This window comes from Sus scrofa, chromosome 3 (assembly GCF_054392235.1).
Source record: "Sus scrofa isolate SSC_HxYL_T2T_F1_AM1 chromosome 3, Sscrofa_HxYL_maternal_Yorkshire_Landrace_v2.0, whole genome shotgun sequence".
NCBI classification, from domain to species: domain Eukaryota; kingdom Metazoa; phylum Chordata; class Mammalia; order Artiodactyla; family Suidae; genus Sus; species Sus scrofa.
In genome coordinates this window covers 121,245,203-121,265,100 of record NC_139385.1, presented here as the reverse complement: position 1 = coordinate 121,265,100, position 19,898 = coordinate 121,245,203, and the positions used below count along the sequence as shown (strand labels likewise).

Below are 19,898 nucleotides of genomic sequence, written 5' to 3'. Positions count from 1 at the left end.
CAAATCTGATCTCCTTTTCTCCGAGTTGGTTTATTTTTGAGGTATAATTGACCTATGGCATTGTTAGTTCCGGGTTTACAACATAGCGATTTGATATTTCTATACATTAGAAAATGCTCACCATGGTAAGTCTAGTTATCATCCGTCATCATTGAGGATATTACATTGTTATTGACTATATTCCCCATGCTGTACATTTGATTCCTGTGACTTACTTGTTTTGTACCTGGAAGTTTATACCTCTTAATCTCCCTCACCTCTTTCGTTCCTCCCCCCACCTCCCTTCTTGCAGTCACCTGTTCTCTATCTATGATTCTGTTTTATTATGTTTGTTCATTTGTTTTGTTTTTTAGATTCCACATGTAAGTGAAAGCACACAGCATTTGTCTTTCTCCCTCTGACTTACTTCACTTAGCATAATACACTCTAGGTCCATTCTTGTCTTGAAAAACAGAAAGATTTCATTCTTTTTTATGGCTCTGTAAAATTCCAGTGTGTGTGTGTATCTCTCTTCTTTATCCATTCATCTATTGATAGACACTTAGGTGGTTTCCATATCTTGACTGTTATAAATAAGGCTGAATGAGCAGAGGGATGTATGTCTTTTCAAATTATTGTTTTTGTTTTCTTTGGATAAATGCCCAGAAGTGGAGTTGCTTTACTAGTTAGCAGTTCTAATTTTTAGAGGATCTCAAATTCAATTTTTTTGAGAAATCTCCATACTGTTTTCTAATTTGCAATCCGCCCGCCCCCCCAAACAGTGTGCAAGCATTCTCTTTTCTCCACATTCTCACGCACATCATTTTCTGTCTTTTTGATAACTGCCATTCTGACAGGTGTATGGTGCTATCTCATTGTGGTTTTGGTTTGCATTTCCTTGATAATTAGTGATGTTGGGCATTTTTCACGTGTCTGTTGGCCATCTGTATGTCTTTGGAAAAATGTCTATTCAGGTCCTCTGTCCATTTTTTAATTGAGTTGTTTGTTTTTTGATGCTGAGTTGTACATTTTGATTATTAACCCCTGATGGATACATTGTTTTCAAGTATGGTTTCCTATTCAGGAGGCTCTGTTTTGTTATGTTTGTTCATTTGTTTTGTTTTTTAGATTCCACATGTAAGTGAAAGTGTACAGCCTTTTCCCTTTTGTTTTCGTTTTGTTTTGCTTTTGAGGGCCGCTTGTGCCCCATATGGAAGTTCCCAGGCTAAGGGTTGATTTGGAGCTATAGCCACTGCCTGCTCCAGAGCCACAGCAGTGCCAGATCCAAGCCGCATCTTTGACCTACACCACAGCTCATGGCAAGGCTGGATCCTTCTTCCACTGAGCAAGACAAGGGATCGAACCCACATCCTCATGGATCCTAGTTGGGTTTGGTAACTGCTGAGCCATGAAGGGAACTCCTGTGGCCTTTTGTTGACAGTTTTCTTTGCTGTACATAAGCTTTTTAGTTTGATGAGGTTCCATTTGTTTATTTTTGCTTTTGTTTTTGCTGCCCGAGAAGGCAGATTCAAAAAAATATTGCTAAGACCCATGTCAAAATATGTACTTCCTATGTTTTCTTCTGGCAGTTTTCTGATTTCTTTCAGTTTTCTTTCTGAAAACTTTCTTTAAGTTTTTAATCAATTTTGAGTTTATTTTTGTATATGGTATGAAAAGGCAGTCCAGTTTGAGTCTTTTGCATGTAGCTGTCCAGTTTTTGCAACATCATTTATTAAAGAGGGTATCTTTTCCTCATTGTGTTTTCTTGCCTCCTTTATTTAGGATTTTTTTTTAGGATTTTTTTTTTAATAGTTATATCCCCAATACAATTTTTTTCTACTGTATAGCATGGTGACCCAGTTACACACACGTACACATTCTATTTTCACACATTATCATGCTCCATCATAAGTTACTAGACATAGTTCCCAGGGCTACACAGCAGGATCTCATTGCTAATCCATTCCAAATCTTGCCTCCTTTATTTAGATTAATTGACCATATAAGTATGGGTTCATCTAAGTCATTTATGTATCTGTTTCTATCGATTGATTTTTCTCATTGTGGATTTTATTTCCTGGTTCCTTGATGTCTGATTTTTTTTTTCTTTCATTTTAGGGCCACACCCACAGCACATGGAGGTTCACAGGCTAGGGGTCTAATCGGAGTTGTAGTGGCTGGCCTGCACCACAGCCACAGCAACATCAGATCTGAGCTGCGTCTGCAACCTACACCACAGGTCACGGTAATGCTGGATCCTTAACCCACTGAGCAAGGGCAGGGATCGAACCCGCAACCTCATCACTCCTAGTTGGATTCGTTTTCACTGAGTCATGATGGGAACATCAATGTCTGATAATTTTTTATTGGATGCTATATAATGTGTGTTTTATTGTTGCATACTGACTTTGTTTTTTCTTTAAGTATTTTTGAGCTATATTCTGGGACTCAGGTTACTTAGAAGGAGTTTGATCTTTTGAGATTTGCTTTCAAGCTTTTTAGGTGGGACCAAAACAAGCTTGAGTCTAGGGACAATTTCGCCATTCCTGGGGCAGGTGGTGAGGTGCCACCAGCGATTTTTAAGCAAGAGAGGCACATGGTAGGATCTGCATTTAAGCAAACCTAACAGCATGTAACAGGTCCAAGGGAAAGGATGGGGGGATGGGGAGGTGGGGAGAGACCCCAGGTGGAAGCCACTACCTTATCCAGACAACAGGATGAAGACGGAGCTCAGGCAGCAGCCAACACAGGGAACAGAACCATCAGGGTGGGAATTGATGGTGCTTCATGGGAGCACAGTAAGAGGGAGGAGCACGAGTTTAAAATGATTGACATTTTCCTATTTGGGCTTCTGGTGGGGTCAGAGGAAATGAGATCTGTGCGAAGCAGTGAGAGGCGTTGTCAGAGGCCGGGAGTTTCCAATCACCCCTTCCGAGTCTTTGTCGGAACCTCTGTTGGAACCAGAGAGCTGATTCCAGGAAGGAAGCAGAGCCAGGACTTGGAGGTGTCTGTCTGCTGGGCTGTTTCCTTTGCTCTCTCTAAAGAACGTTAGGAGTTCCTGTCATGGCTCAGTAGTTAATGAACCCGACTAGCATCCATGAGGACTCGGGTTCGATTCCTGGCCTTGCTCAGTGGTTTGGGGATCTGGCCGTTGCTGTGAGCTGTGGTGTGGGTTGCAGACACGGCTCGGATCCCACATTGCTGTGGCTCTGGTGTATGCTAGCAGTTACTGCTCAGACTGGACCCCGAGCCCGGGAGTCTCCATGTGCCATGGGTACGGCCCTAAAAAGACCAAAAAAAAAAAAAAAAAAAAAATTGGTATCCAAATCAAGATACCAAACATCCATGTTTTCTCCTCCCTATCACAGGAAAAATCACAGACTTTCTCCTGTTCAAGGAGACGTTTTCTTTGGGGAATTGTATCATCCTGCACCCAGTCGAGCTTGGCAAATTAATGTCTTTATAGCATGGCATTTTTATAATATGATGCCTCAAATTACATTAATATCTCTGGTGCTGCAACCATGTTAGTCTAGGATTAAGTCTGTCTGTCTCTCTCTCTCTCTAATGAAAAAAATGTGAATGAGGAATTCATAACATGTTGAAATGGCCTTCCCAGTTCTCATTAAGCTGTCCAGAGAAATGTCCTCAAGGTCTAGAGAATCTATGTTTGGTCCCAGTCTGTGACTCATCCTCTATCCCGTTCAGAAGAAAATGTCCCTTCATAAACTACCTACCACACATTTCGTCTCCCCCTTCTTTTGATGCAACGACATGTTTTCTGGCAGGAGATCTGAGAACATTCATCGAGCGTGCTGTTGGAACCATGAGCTGTGAGATTACAGTGTACTTTGTCCACGTTGACCGGAGTAGAGAAAGAGTTAACTTTTTTAAAAAAAGCAAGGTTCAGCAAGTGAGACTCACTCACTTCCTTTCTCTTCTACCTCCCTGGCTGTGAATTTCACCAAGAGCAAATGAAGTGTCTTTAATTAGCTCTTCCAAGAAACAAGGTTTTTCCCACCCTTCCAAGGGCCCAGGAAAGCCATGTACTTGGGCTGCCCCCAAGGGCTCTTGCTCCCACCAACAGCCCCCTACCCCCGGCCCCCAGCATAAGAAACGTCAGGCTCAAACCTGACAGCTAAAGAAAACGGAAATTATAAATGTAAGCATCACAGTTCATACACTCGATGCTTACAAGTGTTGGAGCATTCTCTCATTTCCTCTATCTTCCGTGTGTGTGTTTCACACATACATGCACACCCAAATAAGCCAGCTAAATATATGGGCAGAGTCACACTCAGGGTTTGTTGTAGTTCTTAGTAGAAGCTATTCAAAAACAAAAGCATAACTGAAGGCAACACCTCAAGAGAAAACCCCCTCTGTGATAAAGTGAAAAAAATTGAAACAAAGGGTTAAATTATTTTCATACACAATTATCATACAAATTATCTGAAAACATGCAGGCCCCACCTCTGCCTTCCAAAGCTAGGAAAATGCTAACTATGGTCTCTGTCTCCAGGAACCAAATAGGCAGCTCTTAAATGATCCCAAATACCAAAAACATGCCCAGGCTGTATTTCTTAAGCACTGAAGCTGAAATTTCCAAAATAAAAAACCTCAAAACATTTGGTTTCCAGCAGTGCCTGGATATGTTCAAGCCTGATTCTGTACAAGTCCAGGGTAAAAGAACAGAAGAATCTAGAAGGAGCAATAAATGGGGTGGAGTAGGGAAGTGATGAGAAGAGTAATTGGTGAGGATAGGAGAGTACTGAGGTAGAACAAAATTCAAATGATGGGGTAAAAACAGAAACAGTCTCCTAAAAGCTTAGCAAGAAAAAATATCTTATTAAAAGACAATTTGCAGAGATAGGTAATATCACGACTCACAGAGAGAAAAATGTCAGTGTTCAGGAATTTAGTTTCCTCACGATGTGAGGGAACCAGGCAGATGTTCAAAGGAAAAGCCCCCCCCCCCCACGCATTTATATTGAGTAAAGAAATGTTGAGACGAACTGAAGATAGATGGAGATAAAACTGGTTCCAGGGAAGTGAAATCTCTTAACAGCACAGGATTTACATACAATTGACCCTCTCCCTGAGGGTTCCATATCCACAAGTTCAACCAATGGCAGATTGGAAATATTTTCTAAATTCCAGAAAGTTCCAAAAAGCAAAACTTGAATTTGATGTATACCACAACTGTTTACATAGCATTTACATTGTATTTACAGCTATTTACATAGCATTCTCGTTGTATTAGATATTATAAGTGATCTAGCGATGGTTTATACCGGATGTGGGTAGCTTTATCGCAAATACTATGCCATTTTATATAAGGGAGTTTCGCATCCATGGATTTGGGTATCTGCTGGAGTCTGGAATCAGTCCCCTGTGAGAACCTATTGACAGGGACAACCTCAGAATTTACAGAGCATGGCCAAATAGCTCAAAGACAACACACAGTAGAATCTGATAACCTGATAGGGTGTGCTATAGTTTTCCACTGAAACAAACAAAAAAATGTTTCTACACTACTCATAAAAGTTTGTTAAGGGGAAGTTGGGTTCTTCAAGGGGAACGCCCCTTCCCGGAGGGGACAATGCCAAGGAGTGGTTAAACTCATAAAGAGGTAGGGTAGGAGTATTGGTGGGGACTTCTAAGGCAAGGATTGAGTCAGAAAACAATAGACACAGTCTAGTAATTTTATTGCCTTTTTTTTTTTTTTAAAAGGGCCACACCTGTGGCACTTGAAAATTCCCAGGCTAAGGGTCTAATAGCTACAGCCACAGCAACTTGGGGTCCAATCGCCTGCAACCTACACCACAGCTCACGGCAACACTGGATCCTTAACCCACTGAGCAAGGCCAGGGATCGAACCCGCATCCTCATGGCTACTTGTCAGATTTGTTACTGCTGAGCCACAACAGGAGCTTCCTAATAATTATTTATTAAATTTGGTCACTTACACACACACACACACACACACACACACCCTAGCACTAGTGTGGAATCAGAATATGAAAACTAAGAGAGACTTTTTGTTCTGTCAGTCTGGACAGATAAGAAACCTGAGACCACAGGCTGGAATTTGCTCAAGATGACTCAGCTTCTTAGTGGCTATGAGCTTGGTTCTTAAGGTGTGTGAACCTGGTGGCGACAAGTGGCTGACTACAGAGGATCTAAGACCCCTGCCCCACCCCACGTATGCAAAGTTGACATAAGCAAAGGGCACGCGTATAGAATGTTCATGGCATAGATGATTCTGGCTTTACGTTATATCCAGCAGTATACAAATTCACACCTAAATCCAGTTACAAGAAACATAAATGTGGCCACTTTCATAGAATTTTCAAAAGGCTTTTTTGTAGGAAACATTTTAGTAGCCCACATCGCTTAAATTAAAAAAAAAAAAAAAAAAAAGGCTAAGAAATTTGAACAATGCATTCCTTTTCCCTGTAACAAGGGGAAGGCTTCCAGTTCATTCCATTGTTCCTTCCAGTGTTAACTGTTTCCTGGGCATCCAAGCGTTGAGAGGCTGACAGAAGTCTTCAGTCGTGAGAATGTGAAGAGCGGGAATTTGATTTAATCCCTGTTTCCTCTGCGCTTTCTCTCTCCCTACCTTTCCCATCTCTCACCCCATCCCTCCCACAGAAACGGCCCTTCAAGGGAGGAGGATGCAGTGGGAGAAGGGAGGCAGGAGAGACGGAGATGCTCCTTCCCCTAAGCACACCGGCAAGGGAGGCCAGCATGATCAACCCGAATGGATTTTTTTAGGAGTCCAGTTGTCACCAGGCCCCTCTACCTCCCCACGTTTTGTTCCTTCCTCCAGTCCAGGGCTGGCGATGGAGACGGCTATAGAAATGGAGTCAATGAGTAGAAGAAACTGACAAGGAAGGAAATGAGAATGCAGTGCAGGCATCGTGGTCAAGAAGGATTTGTAGTAAATCTAATGCATCTATTCAAATTCAAGATAATCAGATCATCCCCAAACTCACACAAGCTGATTCCTCCAGCTCAGTATTTAAGATAAGGGCTAATCTACAAACCACAGGCAGCTTGCCTAGGAAAGAGGCTGGTCAGGGCCAGGGCAACTGGACATTCCTGGGGCAAGAGGGCAAGGATGGCAAGGTGGCTCCCAAGGCTGCCCCAAGTGGTCTGTGTACACTCTGTGTACCCCATTTCAAGGCTACCATCTACTCTAGGGGCACTTTGCATTAGAATGTGCACTTTGGGAGTTCCTGTTGTGGCTCAGCAGGTTAAGAACCTGACTAGTATCCATGAGGATGCGGGTTTGATCCCTGGCCTCGTTCAGTGGGTTAAGGATCCGGCATTGCTGCAAACTGCAGCACAGGTTGCAGGTGCAGGTCGGATCTAGCGTGGTGGGAGCTGTGGCAAAGGCCGGCAGCTGCAGCTTTGATTTGACCCCTAGCCTGTGAACTTCCATATGCTGCAGGTGAGGCCCTAAAAAAAAAAAGTAATTAGAACAAAAAGTAGAATGTGCACCTTTCCTCTTGAGCCTCTGGCTTGGGTGCTTAGGGGATGCTGTCATCCATTGAGACAGTGGGGATAGGAAAAAGAGAAAATCAAACAAAGATGTTGAGAGGAGGTTTGGCTGGGAGACTCTCAAGGAGATGTATCTTTTAGACCAGGGAACAGAAGAGTCTGGAATTCAGAGGCCATCCATTTATAAACCCATCGAGTGCCAGGCTTGGGTCAGAGTTTCCTCCTTGGCAGATTAGCGGTTGGGCTGACTCTAGACCCAGCCTCCCCTGTTGTTCATGAGCATTTGGTGCAAGGCAACTGACTGCAGTTAGGACTGGGGGATACAAAGACCCCCCTACACACACACACACACACACGCACCAGGGAACTCGCTGTTGTTGATCCTTGCTTCTTTGACACTATGTTCCGCATGGGCGAGTGGGATGCTCTGATTCATCCCACGAAGGCTTGCTGTGTTTGTTGATGCTGTAGTCCAGTAGCTGGGGTTTCTGTCCATATTAGGCTGGGAGTAGAGGTGTCCTCCAGGGCTGTGTAAACCATCAGTGGGTGATCCATTTGCACCTGCTGCATCATTCACTGATGACTTCAATCAGTTACACAGCCAAGAGGGAACGTGTGGGCAGGACGTTGAGTCACCTCATATATCTGCCTTCTGAAGGCACAAAAATGCCCACTCCGTGTATCCTGAGTTGTTCTGTGCCAGGTTCTCAGACAAACATCCTCCTGGAGCCGCCTCCTTCCCATTTCCTTTCTCCTGTACTCAGCCTTAAGGGCCTAATTATCCATTCCCAGGGCTTAGAGTTTAAAGAAAAGGAACCGAGCCCCAGGAACCCGTGAGTCCTGATGTGCAAGGAGCCCTAACTAGGAAGCTGGAAGACCTGGGCTCAGGTCCCAGCTCTGGTTCTGATGAGTTGCGTCCTTCCGTCCCTCCTATTTCTGACCCTGTGTTTCTCCACCTGAACGTGGGGGTGATGCTCTTAACCTCAATTGTGGGTGTATTTTAAGAGCCTGGCTGACCCCTTGGGGTGTTCACAATTTATCAGGTTCTCTTCTAGTACTTTACTCATTTACTAACTCATTTAATCCTTACAACACCCCACAATCATCCTAAGGCCCAACTATCCTTATTTTAGGTGAAGAAGCTGAGATACCATGCAGTTAAGTAAGTTGTTCAAGGTTCCAGGGCTAGGAGGTGGTGGAACCAGAATTTTCCTGCTCAAATTATGTGGCTCTAAAGTCAACTCTCTTGGTGTTTATATCAATGGTTCTTGAAGCATGATCTCCAGGCCAGGAGCTCAGCAGCTGCAACTTTGGGGAGCTTGTAGAAATGCATGGCTTCAGAACCCACCCCAGAGCTTACAGGCTCAGAAATTCCAGGGAGAGGAGGCAGCCAGTTGGTTTGACAAGCCCCCAAGTGATTATGATGCTCAGTTAAGTGTGAGAACCACCAGTTTACACTATTCATTCAACCTCCTTAGCAGACAACTGAACCAATTAGATCCCTGCTGGTCGAATTTTTGCCACCTGACCTACTAGGTATTAGGCACTTTGGCTGTCACTGTCATTTAAGGCTCATGAGAACTTTGAAGTCCAGTTTTCCCACCCTCATTCTGCAGATAGGAAGCCTGGACCTGAGGAGGGACAGTATCTGGCCCACGGCATATTTCTGCTTCCCCACTACTCCCAACACATGTGTTTCTCACAGCTGGCTGTGTCAGGTTCCGCAGCAGCGCCTCCAGACCCTGACTTGCAGGTCTAGCACTGCCGCTCCAGCGCGTGGGACCAGTCCAGACTCTAGTCTCCAGTACACAAGCTCCTAGCTGGCTTTATTGTAATTGCTCTGTGACCTTCTCCTGGGGGGCAGGCATCAGCAGAGATCTGAGTTCCCATGACCAACCCCCTGCCTCACGCTCAGCTCCTGGGAGCCCTACTGGTTTTGCCTTGGTGTGGACCATCTGATGACTTCCCAGCCCCTTAGTGCCTTGAGCTTCCCTTTTGGAGATCAATCCCTCTGGGGTCCGGAGAGCTGCCCCTGAGCCCCAGTGCCCAGCAGAGTCCCCACTTCCCCTTCCTGACATCTGAGCTTTAACGCATGCACATTCTTGCAATCATCACCGCTGAGAAGATAAGGAACAATTCCAATACCCCAACCTCGTGTTGCCCCTTTGAATTCAGATACTTCCTCTACCCCAGACTCCTGGAAACTTCTGATCTAGTCTCTGTCCCGGTAGTTTTGCCTTTTCCAGAATGTCATATCATGGAATTATACAGTATGTAATATAGGTATGTGTGCCTCTTTGGCAAAAGGATCATTTTGAGCTGATTATTTTAAGAAATAGCACCATAGGAGAAACTCTGAAAACAGAGTAGAAGCTACCCTTTAGTAAGGGACATTTACTTTTTTTTTAATTTTATTTTGTGGTCAATAAGAAATTTACTTTTAAAAAAATCCAAATGTTGGCACTGTTCAGAAAAATTTAACAGGTTTATTTATAATTGTTATAAAGCTGAACTGCTGGGAGTTCCTGTCATGGTGCAGTGGTTAACAAATCCAACTAGGAACCATGAAGTTGCAGGTTCGATCCCTGGCCTTGCTCAGTGGGTTAGGGATCCGGCATTGCCATGAGCTGTGGTGTAGGTTGCAGATGCGGCTCAGATCCCGCGTTGCTGTGGCTCTGGTGTAGGCCAGTGACTACAGCTCCGATTCGACTCCTAGCCTGGGAACCTCCACATGCCATGGGAGCAGCCCTAGAAAAGGCAAAAAGACAAAAATAAATAAAAAGTTGAACTGCTGAAACTTGTTCACTGAAACATTTTGACTTGCATTGATGCTTAATGTCCCCACATTTGTATTAAAAATTCACACGTAAGTGAAAATGAAAAAACTGCCAACACCTGATTTCTGTCCCCTGTTTTTCCACTTACAATCATACACCTAGGTACCTTTCTACCCCTCGGAAAAAAAAAATTCTAACGTTCAGAACTACCAATAACAGGAAGAAGAGAATTTTTTTTAAAAAAAATGAAATGTTTCCCATCATAGTGGATTCTTAAGCACGTTCTCCACGTATGCGGCATGCCAGCTGGATGTCTTTTGGCATAATTGTTACATGTTTGGCATGGATAACACATAAGCTGGTGTCTTCAAAAAGGCCAACCAGATAGGCCTCGCTTGCCTCCTGCAAAGCACCAATAGCTGCCCTCTGGAAGCCCAGATCTGTTTTGAAGTCCTGAGCAATTTCCCACACCAGACACTGGAAGGGAAGCTTGCGAATCAGAAGTTTAGGGGTCTTCTGATAACGTTTAATTACACAGAGGGCCACGATACCAGGCCTGTAACGATGAGGTGTCTTCACCCCTCCAGTAGAGGGCGCACTCTTGCGAGCGGCTTTTGTAGCCAGGAGCTTTACCACCGGTGGATTTGCGGGTGGTCTGTTTTTGTAGAGCCAAGGTAAAGAGACCTCCTTACTCACCCCCTTCTCCTTGGGCTGGCGCTGGTGAACACAATTGCAGGACATTTACACTTATAAAGGAAGTCTCCATTTGTAAAGGTGTCTCTCTCACCTTACCAAGAAGAGAAAGATGACTCTAAATCTTCAGAACTGCCATCAATAGAGAAAGCAAGACTTACATCTGCGTAATAAACCTTCTCCTTGTATACCGCGCTTTTCCTGGTAAATTTCCATAACCAGCCTCCCTATACCTCCTGTCGCAACTGATTTTATCTTTGATGACGGTGTTTTAGATGGTGGCTTGGGCCACCTCACACAATTACTGTTTTCCTGGGTGTCTCTCTTATATACAAAAGTATCCATGTTAATAAACTTCTGCTTGTTTTTCTCTTGTTAATCTGTCTTTTATCAGAGGAGGTAGAGAGGAAATTATTTGTCCTCCCCATGGTAACCTTCTGGGACTGGCTTTTTTCACTGAACATCGTGCATTTGAGATTTGGCCAAACTGTTGCATGTATCAGTGGTTGTTCCTCTTAATTGCCTCACAGGATCATATCCCATTGCATGCATGCACCTCATGCATGTTTATCCATGCCCTCAGTGAGGGACATTTGGGGTGTTTCCAGATTTGGGCAATTGTGACAATGATGTCTCATATCACTATATACCCCTATATATTCATGAATAAACATATGCTTCCATGTCTACTTTAGAGACCTAGAAGTGGAGTTGCTGGATCACATGGTGAATATATGTTTAGCTCTATATGAAATAGCCAAAGTGTTTTCCAGACTGGTTGTGCCTTTCGCAATCCCATCAGCAATGTCTGAGCGTTCTCGTCGCTTCATATCCATACCAGCATTTGGTGACGTCGCTATTGTTAGCCATTCTAGTAGGTATGTGATGGTGTCTCATTCTGGTTTTAATTGCATTTCCTTCATGACAAAAGATCTCGAGCATTATTTTTGCTATCTGCATATCTTATTCTTTAGTGAGATGTCTGTTCAGATCTTTGGCCCATTCAATAATTTTGGTTGCTTCTTGAGTTCTTTCTATATTATGGATATACATCTGTTGTCTGATATGTGATCTGTATTTTCTCACAATCTGTGGGAGTTTTCTCAATCTCTTTCATGTGTCTTTTGCTGAGGTAAAGGGGTTTAATTTTGATCAAGTGCAATTTATTGATTTTTTTTATGGGTCATACACGTGTTATTGTATCTAAGAACTCTGCCTCATCGAAAATCACCAAGATCTTCTACGTTTTCTCCTGAGTTTTATAAGTACACATTTTAAATTTAGGTCTCCGATCTAACTTTAGTTCATTTTTGTATAAGGTGGGAGACATAGGTCAGGTATATTGTTTTTTATAGGAGGTCTAATGTTTGAGCACCATGTATTGAAAAGACTTTTCTTTCTCCGTTGAATTGCCTTTACATCATTTTTGAAAATCAATTGACCGTACTTGTGTGGGTCTATTTCTGGGTTTTCTTTATTCTGTCCATCCTTTCATTACCACCACCCTGCCTGGAGAACTGTAGCTTTATGATGCATATTAATGTCAGGTAATGTGAATCTCCAACTTTGTTCTTTTTAAAAATTATTTTGGCTTTACCTTCCCACATAAATTTTAGAATCTCCTTGTCTGTATCCCCAAAGACCCCTGCTGTGATTTTGTGAAAGCTATAGATCAGTTTGTAAAGAGCTGACATCTTACCTATGGTGAGTATTCCCATCTAAAAATATGCTCCAGAGGGGAAGCTGGAGGATGCTAAGGCCCAGCTTGTGTATAAGGAGCTTCCTACCCTCTGGCCTAACTGAGCCATAACAGCTGTGTGATCTTAGAAAGTCACTTCTACTCTCTGGCCCTCAATTTCTTCAGCTGTAAGATGGAAAAGTTGGGTTGGCTAAATAGGAAGTTTCCTTTTCAGGTCAGACATACTCTGATTCCCAGTGTAACCTTGAACTGATCTGTAAGAACAAAAGGGATCTTATTGGGGCTCCCTCAGAGCCCACCTGATGAGATGGGTCGACAGCCACTGTACCCAAAAGGCCAGCTCCAAAGTCAAGAGTTCAAAGCGGGAGCACTGCTGATTCAAGAGCCCAGAGGCCTCAGCCAGCCGAGTGTCTTTTCCCATTTTGGGGGCACCACAGGCCAGATAAAAAAATCCCCCATTGATACCCTGTGACACCGGCCTGTCTGGGACAGGGCAACAGACAGGGGATTCTGTTACCCCCAATCCAATGAAGCAGTGGAAAAACTAGGGCTTTCCAGAAATGCAGGAGAGAAGTCCCGCCCCCATTCCAGCCCCTCTCCTCATGTCCAGGCGAGGGGGAGAAAAGCCAGGTGGCCTCGTGGCGTTATTTATAGTGTTCAAACACTGGAGGCAACCCAGATGCCCAGCAATCAGGGAATGCTTAAAGGAAGTGTGGGATATCAGGCTCCTGGAATCCTGTGTAGCCATTAACCATGACAAGTATGCAGATTCCGCATTGAAGTGTGCAATCGATAAAATAATGTCAAATAAAAATTTGAGAGTCAAATAGCACTAGCGTACCATTACAGTGAGGCTAACATGTTTAGAAATTACATGCACTGGGCTTGGAAAGAAATTAGGAGTAATACAAACAGGCTGTGATTAATAATATGCATGTAATTGAGCCGCTGCTCAGCCAGGGCGCCATGTTTAACTGCACTGGGAGATGCAGAGGGGACCACAGCTTGAGTCCAGCCCCAGGGGGACCTCGCAGCACAGTTGGGGATCCATCACCAAACCTAAGACTGTGAGGAGAATTCTGACTGGAGGCTGCTCCACGGATATTCCACCTGAGGAGTCAAGGTTGAAGTGTCGTGAGTCTGCTACGCAAGGGGTTTTATGAAACAGCCCTCCTCCCTGGCATCCTGTGGACACCAGAGGCACAGGATGAAAACAAAGCCGTGGGCCCGCGGGAACCCCACTGTGGTGCGGCCCCCCAGCCCAGCTTCATTGGCCACATGAGAGCCTCAGGACCAGGGACTCAGGCTGAGGCCCCTTCATGGGAGCCTTCTGGAATTCTCCAGGCTTCTGCTGGAGTAGGTGTGCCTCCAGCCCTTTGCCCTCTGGAGCTCCAGGCCCACCACCTGCCCCTCGGGTATGTCCGCTGTCCTGAGAGCCCTGGCCAACCGAAGGCTCCCACTGCAGCGAGCTGAGTGGGCAATGCTGGCTGGCACAGGGCCCAGGATTCTGATCCAGGCTCCGCTTGCCTGCTGGTGGTCTAGGCAAGTCCCTTAATGCCTTGGGCCTTGATTTGCACATCCAGTACAAGGAGCAATTGTGTAGTGTGTTACAAAGCACTTTTACATTCACTGAAATAATAGCTTTTGTTATGTCTGTTTACTGACGGAGGGACGGAAGCTCAGGGAGCCTTAGGGACTAACCCTTGGCTAGTGGGTTGGTGGCTAGGAGTCCAGTGTTCACCCTCAGGGCAGCTCCAGTCCCTGCCTGGCCTCTGGGACCAAGGAAAGGAGTGGCCTTGAATGCTGGCTGGGTGACCAAGCACTAGGGCGGAGGATCCTGTCTAACTCAGACCAGCCTCCCTTGATTCTAGAAGGCTCTGGGGTTCTTGATGGGAAGATGAGGAGCCAGGCTTGCTGTGTCATAATTGCATCACCCCCTCGTTGATAGTTAATTAGTTAATTATAGTGGGAGAGGCTGAACCAAAGCAGAAATGCCAACTCCAGGCTGGAAACAGCACTTAAACTGTGAGTAACTCTCATTAACTCTGATAACAGGCCTACTTTGCTGGGAGTCATGGGGGAGGGAGCTGGGCTCCCAGGAGGCCTTTGAGTCCTAGGGCCATGCAACGGAGCGCTGGCCAGTTTCCAGGAAGAGGAGACAGGGGAACAGGTCTGAGTGTCCCCCTCAGGGCCAGCCCCCACCCCACAAAAGCCGAAGATGAGGGAGGTGGTTTTAGACTCCTACCCTTCCCCAGTCTGGGCTGAAGGAAGATCCTGCCTGCTTCTTACTTCTCTTCGGAAAGAAGGGCTTCCCTCGTGGCTCCGGGGGTCTTCCTAACTGACCCTTCAGAGGCAAAATATGCCACCTTCAAATCTCTGTGCGTGATTAGCATAGTTGCTGGCAGTCACAGAGAATTCAAGAGACTGAATAAGAACTCAATCACTGTTTTTTTTTTTTTTTTTTTTTTTTGGTCTTTTTCTTTAGGGCCACACCCGAGGCATATGGAGGGTCCCAGGCTAAGGGACACACTTGAGCTGTAGCTGCTGGCCTATACCACAGCCACAGCCACATCCACGCCACATCCAAGCCACACCTGAAACCTACACCACGGCTCATGGCAATACTGGATCCTTAACCCACTGTGCGAGGCCAGGGATCGAACCTGCATCCTCATGGATGCTAGTCAGATTTGTTTCCACTGCGCCATGAAGGGAACTCCTCAATCACTTCTTTTGGTGCTGGAGAAATAGTTATCTGAAAGGTTGAAAGATCCTATTAATGTTCTGAGACACATCTCTCTGTGCCCACGACCCCCAGCATCATGGAGAGGAGGCCAGGTTCCTCCCCCAGTCACGGCCTGGCTCCTACCTCCCTACTGCCCGAAGAACAGGGTGGCCGCATCATTCATCATCCAACCCCGGCAGCTTTGAAGAGCAAAAGGAAATGGTGCGATTCATCATTCCTGCGAGGCAACAGGCATAAACCCTGACTGTCCCTAGCAGACCAGTCACCTTTCCCAGGGAGGACATTCCAAACTGTTTCCCGTGGCACCGGGGATCCCTCGCATCGGCCCCTGCCAGCACCGCAGCCTCATCTCTAGACACACCCCTCCTGCCCTCCTCCGGCCTGGCTCCAGGTTTCTTTTGGTTTCTGCCCACTCTCTGCACCCCCTGCACCTTTGCATCGTCTGTTGCCTCCGCCAGGAACCTCTCCAGCCCACCCCACCCTCCAGCCACCCACCGAAATAGCATTTCCGCTGGAAGCATTTCCCAACCCGCCTCCCCCTTCCAGACTGGGCAAGATGTTCCTGCGTGGGGCGTCCACGTACCCCAGACCTCGCCAGTGGCTGCACTTGCTCCCTCTAGACCTGGTTCTCAGGTCTCCACGGGACAGACCTGTCCTGACTACCTTTGTCTTCCCAGACAGGAGTTTCCCAGTGCAGAGGAGATGCTTGTCGAATGAATGAGTCACACGGTCAGAACTTGTAGCCGAGGATATAAAGTCATTCTTGCCGAGGGGGGGGTATTTTCATTCAACATGTAATAAAACCCCATCTCAGCTCGAGTGTTAGCATTCTGATTATAGGTTTCAAATGTCAGTAGCCAGTTTAGAGATCGCCCCCAGGTAAGCGGGGGCAAAGTCCACTTAAAACTGACCCTGGTCTGGTAGAAGGTCATGGCTGGAAACTCATGTTAATATTTTTAATGTGAATGCACTTGGTGTGCCCATGCTTGTCGTGGTGTGAACTCTCTCGTCCTTGGGAATCCTAGGGGAACTAGTCTCATACTCAGAACTTTTTATTTCTTAAAATACCGACCTTTTGTCTTAAGAATAAAAACGGCCTTTTGGTGCTATTTCTAGTTTGCAAGCTGTCTGCATGTATATTAACTTACCTGTGTCACAACAACCCTGCAAGGAAGCAAGGCAAACCCTTTTACAGAGGAGGAGCCCGAGTCCCAGAAAGGCTAAGGCATTTGCCCAAGACCTCACAGCCAGCACGCGGCTGAGTCCAGACCCAGAGCTCTCTCTACCATGTTTCCTTGTCAGCACAGTTGAACAGAGGCCATTGTTCTTCCCGGCAGCCAGGGGCTGGCTGGCTGGATATTGGCTACGGCTTCTAGATAAAATACTGTGGATTTTTCACCACATTTTATGGTCCCTACGCTATTATAACTCCTTAAGGATCGGAAACATATTCTTGTCACATTTGCATATTTTCATCTTCTGATAAGTTTCACATGCTGCTGGATGGTAAGCTTGAAGCAGGCGAGGACTCGCCTCTTGTGTTCAGCCTCGCTCTGTGCCCATGGTAAGCGCAGTCTGAGTGTTCATTGAAGAAAGTTCTTCATGTGTTGCAGAGGGGCGTCCTGCAGAGCTGAGGGCATAGCAGATGCCCAGGAAGTGCTGAAGAATCGCACAAAGGTAAACACTGGCTCCTTCTCCAGGAGGGTGGTTCTGCGAGGCAGATGTTCTAGAAAGCAGGTTGGCTACGGAGATGAGGAGCTTAGACACTTGGGAGGTGGCTGTGCTCTCATCTGTGTGTTCCTTCTGTTGAGAGAAGAGATATTTATTACAGCAAATGTCAGGAACACAATGGAAGGGAAGTCCAGGGCTTAGGCTCAGAAGCGTTGAACACGTTATCTTCCAGAGCAGAAGAATTCATTTCTTACAAAAGTCCTCCTCTGCTGCGTACGTCTGCTACAGAAAGGATGGCAGCTCTTTCTATATCTGAACAGTGTACCTACAGCGGGGTGTCACAGGGCAAACCAAGACTGTAAATGCAGAGAGAGGATTTCAGACTCATGTTTGAAGACATGAGTCTCTGATCTGGCCAGGCTTGTCATGGGTTAAATTGCCTGTGATATGTCATTTCCCATCTATAAGTCTCAGTATCCTGTGGTTATGTCATCCTGGTTCCGTCAGAGGGTGCTGAGCTGGTGGCATTAGCATGGCACTAGTTTCCGACCCATGGCTAAGTTGGGGGAGGAGGGAAGAAGGAAGAATAACCTGAGCCACAACCATTCCCCCCCGAAATGCTTTTCTTTAAAGAGAGTGTCCACAGCACCCATTCCTGGGGTGCTGTTCTTAAATAATAAACTCTGGGCCTAGACAAAGGGCGAGCGTGGGTCTGGTGGCGGCCAGCAAGCCTCTCTCCTGTGTTCTGTGATCATCTGCTGGCAAGGAAGGAAGTCTTGGCCCTTGTATCAAGGAGGCCGCCAGCTCACTCAAGTGGATCTGAGCCTCAGCCAGGAGCTCAAGATCCTGGATTTCCTCCGCTTCCACAGGTGACTCATGGCCCAATCTGTCGTTTGGACCCCAGACAGAGGGAACCTTGGTGAGGGAACCTTGAAAATCAGTGGATTATAACCCAGGATGGAACCAGGACCCTGGGCACACAGAGCAGGGGGTTACCTGATAAAAGGAGGGGAAGGTTATCGAAGTAAGGGCTGAGGCCGGGAGACGGGAGGAGAGGGGAGACGGTCTTATTGGAAAGTCCACTCCCCCGACACCCGGTCAGAATGTTAAGCTAGGGTCATAAGATACCAAAAGTTAAAGTGACCTCAAAGAGCATCTGATCCTACCCTTCTCTGCACAAAAAGTGGTGAACGAGGCCCTCTGTCATTAAGTGGCTCATCCAAGGACTTGCTGGAAGTCAGAGGCAGGGCCATGAGGAGACCTGGCTCCCCAGGCTGCTCTGAGGTCCCCCTCCTTTTCCCTGCTCAGACCTGACAGGGTGTGGGGGAGCCAGCGCTGAATGGAGCTGGAGGGCAGCTCCGTCTAGGAGCATAAGAGAAAGCATGTCAGGGGGTATCAGATAAAGTCACAAATGCTGACGTCAGCATCATGGAGGAAAATAGAAGATCGTGGAAAGAGCCTGGGATTGGATGAGAAGGCACAAACTCCAAGAGGTTGGTACACGTCAGGGACAACCCAAGTAACCCGCTCAGGTCCCTGTGGTAATAATAACGCTCATTGGGATACAGTATGAATATTTGCTGATGTAGGTGTTTCTCTCACTAGCCGGTGAGCTGCTCAGGGCAGGACCTATGTATTACTTCCCTTTAGATCTGTGAGTCAGTCAATGGCAAAGGGATGAACGCACGGAGGCAGGCATGAGTCAAGGAAGGAGTGTTGGCGGGGCTTCTGGGACAGAAGTAGACTTTGAACTTCTAGTCTCAGCTCTGCCACTTGTCAGCTGTAAACCTAAGGCAAAGAACTGTAAAATGGGAGAAAGGACAGTGCCCACTTCCTAGGGCCATGGGAGAATTAAATGAGATCAGGCATCGGAAGCGCTTGGTAAATATTAGCTATTTTTACGATGACTATTTTCAGGAAGCAGAACCAAGGGGGTAGTTAAATGTGATGAGCCTGGAGGCTGGGATACAAGTCAGTGAGACGTTTAGGCTTACGCGCTCTGTGTGTCTTGTTTCTTTCATCATCTCCGCTGTCCTCTCCCCATCACCATAATTTCTGGAATCCACCTGCGCTTTATGTGAGAAGATCTTTATTTCTTCCTCATTTTTATTTAGGAAGATGTTTATTCAAGGATCAGGATAACCTTGCCTGTCTCCAGCCTGTGCTGTCATATAAATCCTTGCTTTTGAGGATGGCATAGACAACAAGCACCCCTGCTTTTCTGATTCTGCAAGTGATGGCATTTCAGACTCCGCAGTGTGTGGGAGGAGCAGTTTAGCCAGGGCCTTGGTCTTCTTGAGTCGGATCACATAATGATGGGCAGACACGTCAGGTACCTGCTCCTAAGACTGTCCTGAATGGGGTAACAGGACAGGCCATGGAAAGTCATTCTCTTGTTTCTAACCGCCTTCCCTCCTAAGCTCTGGAGACCCCTAACTCATAAACAGGGAAAGCACGCATCCCCTTTCAGCCAGGCATTGAGATATGAAAACAAATCTCAGGGAAAAAAGTAAGAAAAATACATTAGAGGAGTTCTTGTCATGGCTCAGTGGTTAACAAATCCAACTAGGAACCATGAGCTTGCAGGTTTGATCCCTGGCCTTGCTCAGTAGGTTAAGGATTCAGCCTTGCGGCCCTGGAAAAGACAAAAAGACAATAAAAAAAAAAAAAAAAAGAAAAAAAAAAAGAAAAAAGAAAATACATTAGAACAAAATCTTGGAAGGCTTTATGTGCCAGGCTCTAGACTTTTAGGGTTCTCCATCATCTGATAGGGGAATTATTGAGAGCAGGAATATAACCTGGTCAAAACTCTGTTTTCGAGAGATGATTT

The 19,898-nt window shown here is 46.0% G+C and overlaps 1 long non-coding RNA gene and 1 pseudogene across 1 annotated transcript in view; one reads left to right on the top strand and one right to left on the bottom strand.

The window, feature by feature from the left end:
* The window catches only part of LOC146404899 (uncharacterized), a 43,637-nt gene extending 27,117 nt beyond the window's left edge, over nt 1–16,520 (top strand). The window contains exon 2 of the long non-coding RNA XR_014842336.1: nt 15,470–16,520. This is a non-coding gene — a long non-coding RNA (uncharacterized LOC146404899). The remainder of the gene's footprint in view (nt 1–15,469) is intronic.
* On the bottom strand, nt 10,520–12,646 carry LOC106509860 (histone H3.3C-like; annotated as a pseudogene).
* Nucleotides 16,521–19,898: the final 3,378 nt, after the last annotated feature.